General features: G+C 40.7%; 1 protein-coding gene across 2 annotated transcripts in view; it reads right to left on the bottom strand.

Annotated features, from left to right (window-relative positions):
* The window catches only part of LOC119580955 (death-associated protein kinase 1-like), a 79,485-nt gene that overhangs the window by 60,665 nt on the left and 11,320 nt on the right, over positions 1-7,500 (bottom strand). The window lies entirely within an intron of this gene.

Below are 7,500 nucleotides of genomic sequence, written 5' to 3'. Positions count from 1 at the left end.
AAAACACTAACATTAGTGTGGACAGACTTCAGTAGTTTCATCAGTTCGCCCTAGTTTTGACATCAAAAAATTTTCAGATGCAATTGATTTCAGATACCTATGAATCATCAGTTAAAACAATTGGCAAAATAGTTATTTTCTCTGATTTAACTTACCATTGTCTTGTAAGCAACTGGACATGTTGAAGTACACCCTTTCCGTCAAAATTCCTGTAAGAATGGTTAAATCAATATTCCATCAATAATTGCACATACACACCACATTTACTAAATTTCTTCAGATATATTGTTTTTCATGATTTTTCAAACAATGTAGGTAAGGTATAGTGATCATCATCAAACCAAGAATAAATTGAAAAGACAGTAATAAGAGGACAAGCTTACTTAAAATTAAGGATAGTTTGTCATCCGCATAGGTCATATAATTAAAGGGGAGATGAACCAAGTTCTTTTTGGAAAATGCAAGGGTCTGCTCAGCCACTGCAGACATATCAAACATGTCTATGCATGCATGGGAAATTGTGTATATTCAATTACATATATATACAGCTACATATATGTATACATTAAAGTATGAATATGGACATGTATTGAATTCCAGTTTAAGTAATTAAAGTATAGGAATTAAACCTGAATCTTTCTATGCTACTGAAGACTTACCATACTTCAGGTCTTGATACTGGAGATACACCAGTGTGAATTCACCATCAAATGATATCTTCAAATACAGGTTTCTTGGGCAAATTTTCCTTCTACTGAAAATCAATCGGATCATTAGAATTCAGATAATTATGTAATGTAAACAATTAAATAGTGATTACATTATTTCATTAACAGGGACGTACTTCAAGGCAATTCTAAATTTCCAGCACATGCAAGTGCAGAAATGTAGTGTATCAGACATGTTTAGCTTGTGTGTATATGAACAACTTAGCTAACAATCTGAATTTATTCTTGCAAGGTATAGAACACCAGTTAGTATAAACTAAAAAGGTGCAATGTAACTTGCATGCCTACTTATGTCCTCTAATACAAGAACATTAATATCCAAGTGCTAATACATTTTTCACCTACACTACAACATTTTACTGCAAAAACAGGTCTCACCTTGGTATTTTGCCAGTCACAGCAACCACTAACATTTGGTCCAGTAGGAATGGATCTTATTACATCTGTGGAAAGAAGTCCAAGTATATTTATATTCCATTCCACTCCTAAATACTTGGTTTATTACAAACATGATGCCACTTGGTGGCTTACATCAGAGGGTACAGAAACGAACTATTATTGAATTCTTAACTTTACACAAACCAGAGTTTAAAGAGGTCTAAATACTGTTTTTACAGTTGCCCTGCCCTTACAGCTATTGTCTGTGGCCACATGGTCTCCAGATGCAGTAAAAATAACTTTAGCCATAGTTGAATATGATATCAAAGTACCACATTCTATAGAACTATTTGATTCAAGGCAAAGACGTACTTCGCTGCTATATCATGCCGTACAAAAAAAGTGGCAACACTTATGAACAATTGGGCCTAGTTCTGTAGATGGAAATGGTAGGAATTGACAAATACATTTGATAGGGCTGCCAATCTTAGTGGAAATCTGCTCCAAAAGCATTATGGCAATAATACTTTAATTACCAAACAAGCTAACATATACCAAGAGGCTGCTGACACAGGCTGACAATCCTGTTTCTTACCAAATGCCAACTTTTAATAATGGTCATTGGATTATTTTGTTTGTAAAACGAGATGAAACCAACACACATGGCATTGTTCATAACCAAATTTTCACATTATTATTCTGGCACCAGCTTCATATAGGCAAAAGCAATTATGCTCAAGCCTTTCAATTTGGCTGTGCAACCCACCCTCCCCTAAAAAAAAAAAAAAAAAAAAAAACAGTATATAAATCATACTGTACTGTACTAGAATGTGGCACATACACTTGTGTTCCAGAAAATCCTTAGAATTTCAGTACAAGATGGCAAGTTTATTATGAATCTTAATACAATTTATAAATAATGATGAAATGGATGAAAATGGAAATGATAAAATATTGTGTACTTGTACAGGGACACTTGGCAGAAAAAATACAAAAGCTGGCACATTATCCAGATATTGTTTTAAAATGAACAAATGCCCTTACCTCTGCCATTCCTCAACTTCATTCAGGAAGTCAGCATCACCTGAAATAAAGACTTCAATAAATCATTAACACCTAAATGTTATCCAAACTACATATTAGGCATTGTCATGCATTTTTTTTTTTAATGGGGAGGGGGAGGGGGGAAGAGAACTGCAAGTTTACAGTATTCAGGAAAAATATGCAACACTTATTTCAACTGTATGTAAAACGAGATGAAACCAATACACAATGCATTGTTCATAACCAAATTTTCACAATTTTGTTCTAGCATCAGTTTTGATTAGCCTAGAGCAACCATACTCAAGACTGTTAACTGTGCTGTAAAGTAACAAAGTAATATTTAATGAACATTGTAATTAGCCATTTTTGTGTGCTCCATCAATATGGCATCCTTGTGCCTAGACAAGATTCCACATCTTCATCACGAAAAAACACTACATAATTGTTGAGAACCTACCTTCAGCCATATCATTAGCTTGGGAGGTAGTGTTGGTCCATGGAATTTTCCAATATATTCATAAATTTGGCCCTCTTGCACTTGACAATAGACCTAGTGACCCTCTCAGTTCATTATAAACACCTACAAAGGGTTAGGTCTACACACTTCTAATCTGAAAAAGGAATTAGTTAAATGTATAAATCGTAAAATTTTTGCATTCTACCATGTTTTCTTCAATCTAATATTTCCAATCTATAATTCCCATTAAATTTAATATACATGTCCCAGGTTTGGGAGACTATCAAACCAAAGAGGTAAGATAGCACTATGATGTGGTACTAATCTAGGTTGGTTATTGAGCCACAAAGTCATGAAAGTAATAGAACATTACCAACAATGACACACGGCTTGCGCACCATGGAGGCAGAAATACCAACCAAATCAAGTGATTATCATCTTTAACCCTAAAGGCCCTACTTGCAGTAAGTGCCTTGCATTGAACTCAAACCCATTCACCAATCAAGGGCTTAAAAAAAAAAAGAAAAGGGGGGGGGGGGGCGGGCGAGAAGGGAGGGGGTGGAACTATAATTATTAAAGATATATAAACCTTACCTTTACAACAGCCCAAAGGATTTTCCTCCACCCTAGTCAGATTTTCCTCCCATCCTGAGGGAAAAACAAAACGTTAACTACCGCCATAATATCTACTCGAATTAAAAAGATACTACTATTTAGCAATCAGGCTTCTTAATACTTTACAAATATTTATGTATGAAATTTAATGGTTTATCTTTACTTCATAGTTTTGTGATACTTGCCTTGTTTTCATGAATATTACTCAACTCAATTTTACCATTAAAAAAAAAAAAAAAAAATTACAATAAAGTCATGTAATTAACATTTTCCATTGAATAGGCAAACTTCTAGATGTGTAAAACTTGGCTTTAAAATTATGCCTCCTAGTAAAATGAGAAACCTTGTTCCAGGTTTGGGAGACTACCAAACCACAGGGTTAAGTAGCACTATGATATGGACATTTATCTAGGTTGGTTTCAAAGCCCCAGAGATGTGTAGGTTACAGAACGTTACCTACAACACCACATAGCTAGATAACTACGAAGGCTGATGAAACAACCAAATTCTTTACACAAGCATTTTTCTGTGCAATTCAATCCCTAATCCATATACCTCACTATCATTTTCACCAAGGTAAAACTAGTAAATTAAATTATATGGTTTCCCTGACCAAAGGTATTTGAAACTTCAATATGAATAATTGCCTATTCTTTCACTAAAAGTAGCTTAACTTTGGGTTGGCTTAGACAAGCAGGGGGGGGGGGGGGCTGATAGAAGAAAAAGAGAAGGGTTTACATACAGGGTTGGGGTGGGGTGGGGGGGAAATATTGAAAAAATTCTGCAGGCTCAACATCAAAGATAGTGGCATATTCAAAATGCATCAATAAGCTGATGCTAGGGAGCAAAGCGCTCAGGCAAGGAAGTTTAAAGTTGTAGAGTACTGTAGGATAGGGGAAAGGTTTAAAAGGAGTGCAAATGGAGTATAGTATGGATTTGTAAACAGGGAAGGGGTTATGGATATACAGCAATTAGATCAAATGAAAAGTATCGATGTGTCCGAGGAAGGAAGAGCAACAAAATTGCAAGAGCTCATGAAACAGGTAATATGGGAAGAAATGGTAGTTAGAGAAGTAGGAGAATAATCCAGAGAATGAGCAAGGAATAGGGGAAGGTAAAGTATCAGGAATGTCAGAGGGCAGGAATGTCAGAGGGAGAGGGATCCAGAGAAGGATGTAACAAGCATGTGAGCATTCAGGTGGGAATGCTAAGGATAATGAAGGAAGAAGGAATGGTGGTGCTCATGGAGGAGGAGAGAGGATGGGGATGTTTTTGAGGAAAGTTGAAAGAGGAGTAAGGGGGAACTTGGGAGGATAGACATATCAAATACTTTGAATGCAGACCAAATAGAGGGTGGATGAGCAAGCAGTGCATTCTCTTGGGTTATGTTTATGAAGTTTTGGAGGTCTAAGTTTCTGGAGGGGAGTTAGGTGGGAAATAAAGGTGTTCTTGCAAGAAGAGGGGATTGTGGTCCAAGGAGCAGATGAATAGGAGGGTGTAATACAAGATGTAGTAAGAGATGGGGTGGAACATTTAGTTTAGTGCAACAGAGCAAGGAGGGGGGGGGGGTGTAGGCATTGGGGAAGTGGTCAAGATTGAAGTACCTGGATCTAGACGAGGTATTTAATTTGACTGGGGGGAGAGGGAATAGATGTAGAAGATACTGGAAAGATGCCAAGACATCTTAAGATGCTTGGAGTGGAGCAAAGGATAGCTTTGGAACCGGTAGCAACAAAAACCAACATGCTTCCTGTCTGGCCTCGGGTAGAGTGATCTCAGAACTGATACCTTGGATTCAAGCTTATAGGCAAACCAGCTCCTATAAAATATATTAAGGGAGCCACCATTGGCACACATGGATGTCTGAGCAGAGCAATTCGAAGTCATGACCAGGTTAGGCACAGAAGTCAGTGGGCTTTGGAGCAAATGACTCAGATGTTGGCATTTTGGCCACTCAGTCATTGACAGGGAAGGGGTCAATATGGTTGGAAACCCTGGGAGGAAGAGTATAACTGTACTACCAATGTTGAGGAAGGAGAGCCATTAGTTTTCAGTCTTCACAGTCTGATCAGTCTTGTTGTAGACAGGACAATGGCAAGGGAGACAAAGTTCTAGTACAAGTATTAACCCTCTGGATCCTTGCAATCCCACGACTAAAGATCCCAGCATTAGTCTTATGTGAGTGGCCACTCAGGTGGCTACTTGTAGGCCAGGAGCACATGAACATGTGCAGGGTGACAAGACTATGCCTACTAGTAGGAATATCAGTTTTTTTGCCACATGATTTGCATTACCCAGATAATAGCCTATTTACTTTGCACAGAGTCCATATCTCTGGGTAGTCAAAATTTACATTACGTCTTTTCTTTTTGTAATATTCAGTTCTCTAATACAACCTGTGTCCCCAGTCACAGTACCAGGAATACAATGCCAAGCATGGTAACGGCATCATCCATGGAGGCGGTACTCTTCCAGAAACAGCTCAAGGACATTACATGCCACTTGTGCATTGATGGGAAAGCAAAACTGCTACACGAGTAATAAACCTAGCAAGAAATTTACACTTACAAAGCCTGTCACCCCAGCCTTCAGCCAAAATGCTCAATGGTAGGTTTGTCACCTGGCTTACAACCAGATTTACACACGACAGCAAGTTCATGTCAGCCACCCCTAAAGCCAGATTTTTTCATGACATGGTCACATCACCCATAATGCGATTCAGGGAGGAGCGAGGTTGGGTAGGAATAGGTTTGCCAATGGTGTTAGTAAAGTTGCATAGTGCATGAGCTTGGGACTCGCATAATTCCAACAAACTATGAACAATCTAATTGACAAGCCTATTCATAAGGAATTTGATATTTGACTATCTTCTCACCTTTAACACTATTATATAAACATCTTCCACCATATACTTGGGGCCTCGATCTTTTGCTTCCAGCAAACACCAACGGATTTTTTTCATGGCAACCTTCATCATCATCATCAAGGGGCTAACGCCGACGGGGGCGCATGGCCGCATCCACCCTTCGCTTCCAGCCACGAGGATCCCTCGAGGCGAGTCTCCAGGCAGGCACACGGCCCATCTCTAGTTCCTCACGACAGGTCTCGTCGAGCTGCCCAAGCCATGATCTCCTAGGACGTCCCACAGGTCTCCTCCACCCAGGGTTGTCTCGCAGAGAGACAACCTGGTGGGCAGGGTCGTCCATAGGGAGGCGAGCTAGGTGGCCATATAGCCTGAGTTGGCGATCCCGGATTATGCAAGTAACAGGTCCCATGCCAGTCTCACGGTGTAACCGCCGGTTGGACACGTGGTCCTGCCAACTGTACCCCATGATCCGGCGAAGGGACTTGTTACAAAAGGCATCAAGGCGAGACTCCAAGGCACTGGATAGCGTCCAGGTTTCGCTTCCATAGAGCAAAACTGGAAGTATCAAGGCCTTGAAGACACGCAGCTTGGTCCTTCTGCATAGGTACCGACATCTCCAAACGCTCTTGTTGATCGAGTTCATGGCTCCTGTTGCCAGACCAATCCGTCTACTGACTTCCTGGTCTGACAATATGGACTACGCTACCAAGGTATGTAAAACTTTCTGTGACTTCAACGTCCTCGCCGCAAGCATGGATCGACTGAACGGGTTCCCCTAACAGGCCCCCAAAGTCCTGAATCTTGGTCTTGGTCTTGGTCCAGGAGACCTCTAAGCCTAGGGGCTTCGCCTCATTGCTAAATGCATCAAGAGCCGCCACAAGTGACTCCAAGGACTCAGATAGGATGGCAACATCGTCGGCAAAGTCAAGGTCCGAGACCTTAATATTGCCTAGTGTTGCTCCGCACTGACTTTGGCTAGTAGCTCTGCCCATTTTCCAGTCCATACAAGTGTTGAAAAGTGTGGGTGCAAGGACACAGCCTTGCCTCACCCCTGAATTAACAGGGAAGAAGTTCGACATACCCCCACCACACTTTACAGCACTTTCAGTACCAGTATAGAGGCTTGCTATCAGGCCAATAATCTGTGTCGGAATTCCCCTGAGCCTCAGGATCTCCCATAGCGATTCCCGATGCACCGAGTCAAACGCCTTCTTGAGGTCGATGTAGGCTGCAAGCAACCCACGACCAAACTCACGACGGCGTTCCACATTACTCGAAGCGCTAGGATACGGTCTATTGTGGGCTTGCCAGGAGTAAATCCAGACTGCTCCGGTCTCTGTGCCTCCCGTAGGGGTTGCGGATCCGTTTCAGAAGAAAGTGAGCGAGAACCTTCCTTTGGGGTATGCCCATTT

The sequence above is a fragment of the Penaeus monodon genome, chromosome 1 (genome assembly GCF_015228065.2).
Source record: "Penaeus monodon isolate SGIC_2016 chromosome 1, NSTDA_Pmon_1, whole genome shotgun sequence".
Taxonomy (NCBI): domain Eukaryota; kingdom Metazoa; phylum Arthropoda; class Malacostraca; order Decapoda; family Penaeidae; genus Penaeus; species Penaeus monodon.
Note: the sequence above shows the minus strand (reverse complement) of the source record. Positions and strands in the feature narration are given on the sequence as shown.